We start from the raw sequence: 2420 nt of genomic DNA on the forward strand, positions 1-2420 counted from the left end.
GCGGCCCAGAACATCTAAGGGCATCACAGACCTGTTATTGCTCAATCTCGTGCGGCTAGAAGCCGCCTGTCCCTCTAAGAAGAAAAGTAATCGCTGACAGCACGAAGGATGTCACGCGACTAGTTAGCAGGCTAGAGTCTCGTTCGTTATCGGAATTAACCAGACAAATCGCTCCACCAACTAAGAACGGCCATGCACCACCACCCACCGAATCAAGAAAGAGCTATCAATCTGTCAATCCTTCCGGTGTCCGGGCCTGGTGAGGTTTCCCGTGTTGAGTCAAATTAAGCCGCAGGCTCCACTCCTGGTGGTGCCCTTCCGTCAATTCCTTTAAGTTTCAGCTTTGCAACCATACTTCCCCCGGAACCCAAAAGCTTTGGTTTCCCGGAGGCTGCCCGCCGAGTCATCGGAGGAACTGCGGCGGATCGCTGGCTGGCATCGTTTATGGTTAGAACTAGGGCGGTATCTGATCGCCTTCGAACCTCTAACTTTCGTTCTTGATTAATGAAAACATACTTGGCAAATGCTTTCGCTTCTGTTCGTCTTGCGACGATCCAAGAATTTCACCTCTAACGTCGCAATACGAATGCCCCCGCCTGTCCCTATTAATCATTACCTCGGGTTCCGAAAACCAACAAAATAGAACCGAGGTCCTATTCCATTATTCCATGCACACAGTATTCAGGCGGGCTTGCCTGCTTTAAGCACTCTAATTTGTTCAAAGTAAACGTGCCGGCCCACCGAGACACTCAATAAAGAGCACCCTGGTAGGATTTCAACGGGGTCCGCCTCGGGACGCACGAGCACGCACGAGGCGGTCGCACGCCTTCGGCTCGCCCCACCGGCAGGACGTCCCACGATACATGCCAGTTAAACACCGACGGGCGGTGAACCAACAGCGTGGGACACAAATCCAACTACGAGCTTTTTAACCGCAACAACTTTAATATACGCTATTGGAGCTGGAATTACCGCGGCTGCTGGCACCAGACTTGCCCTCCAATAGATACTCGTTAAAGGATTTAAAGTGTACTCATTCCGATTACGGGGCCTCGGATGAGTCCCGTATCGTTATTTTTCGTCACTACCTCCCCGTGCCGGGAGTGGGTAATTTGCGCGCCTGCTGCCTTCCTTGGATGTGGTAGCCGTTTCTCAGGCTCCCTCTCCGGAATCGAACCCTGATTCCCCGTTACCCGTTACAACCATGGTAGGCGCAGAACCTACCATCGACAGTTGATAAGGCAGACATTTGAAAGATGCGTCGCCGGTACGAGGACCGTGCGATCAGCCCAAAGTTATTCAGAGTCACCAAGGCAAACGGACCGGACGAGCCGACCGATTGGTTTTGATCTAATAAAAGCGTCCCTTCCATCTCTGGTCGGGACTCTGTTTGCATGTATTAGCTCTAGAATTACCACAGTTATCCAAGTAACGTGGGTACGATCTAAGGAACCATAACTGATTTAATGAGCCATTCGCGGTTTCACCTTAATGCGGCTTGTACTGAGACATGCATGGCTTAATCTTTGAGACAAGCATATGACTACTGGCAGGATCAACCAGGGAGCTGCGCCAACTAGAGCTGAGCAGCCGGCCGCCCGGGAGTGTGTCCCGGGGGCCCGCGCGAACACGCAAGCGTCCGCTCAATCATTCTGCAAACAGGAGGAGGCTGAGCTCCCCTGCACAATACACCTCGAAACCCTCTCAGGTCCCGGCGGCGCGCAGCGCCGTCCCAAGTACTTGGTCGGGTTCGAGAGAGGCGCAATCGCCCGGAGTTAGGCGAGTAGACGCTTTCGGTGCGACCACCCGTGCTCCCAACTGAGCTTGCCGCTGCCGACAGAGGCCCGGGAGCGTGCTGTCGTGGCATTGCCGGCGGGAGACAACACGCGCCACCTACGGTGACCGGCAGCTCCAACGCCAGCGCCACAGAAGGACAAAAGCCCCACTTGGGTGCCGAAGCGAACTCTCCCAGCACAGCGCACGCGCCAACACATCCGCACAGCTGCGATACAAACCACCAGCGAGAACCGCTGGGGCGACCGAGCAGCAGACGGCGTCGCGGCGCCGAGCGCCGGGCGGCGGCGCATCCTCAACGCACACAGTCCTCAATCGGACCAGCACACTGAAGATGTCCACCGCGCTTCGCACCGGGCCCGCGAGGACCTACTTTGGCCGCACGGCGCCGCGCGCAGGGTGCGCCGGCGCGCAGCTGCGACGCCTGCCGCGTCCGTCGGCCGGCGCGCCTGCCACTGGCCGCCCCCACCAGCCGGCTGTAGCGCGTGCGCCCACGCACCGCGCGGCCAGCACGCCGGGAGGCGCCCCCTCACCGGCCGGGGACGGTCCCACCCAGCCACCACCGCGTATCGCTTCACACCCAGATGCCGTTCAGTTTCATCGGCATGGTGGGTATCGCTGGAACA

The 2420-nt window shown here is 57.7% G+C and overlaps 1 non-coding gene across 1 annotated transcript in view; it reads right to left on the bottom strand.

Moving 5' to 3' along the window:
* LOC124732922 overlaps nt 1-1566 on the bottom strand; it is a 1909-nt gene extending 343 nt beyond the window's left edge. The window contains exon 1 of the ribosomal RNA XR_007008865.1: nt 1-1566. This exon is cut by the window's left edge and continues 343 nt beyond it. This is a non-coding gene — a ribosomal RNA (small subunit ribosomal RNA).
* Between the last annotated feature and the right edge of the window lie 854 nt (nt 1567-2420).

The sequence above is a fragment of the Schistocerca piceifrons genome, unplaced genomic scaffold (genome assembly GCF_021461385.2).
Source record: "Schistocerca piceifrons isolate TAMUIC-IGC-003096 unplaced genomic scaffold, iqSchPice1.1 HiC_scaffold_1373, whole genome shotgun sequence".
In the NCBI taxonomy this organism is placed as follows: Eukaryota; Metazoa; Arthropoda; class Insecta; order Orthoptera; family Acrididae; genus Schistocerca; species Schistocerca piceifrons.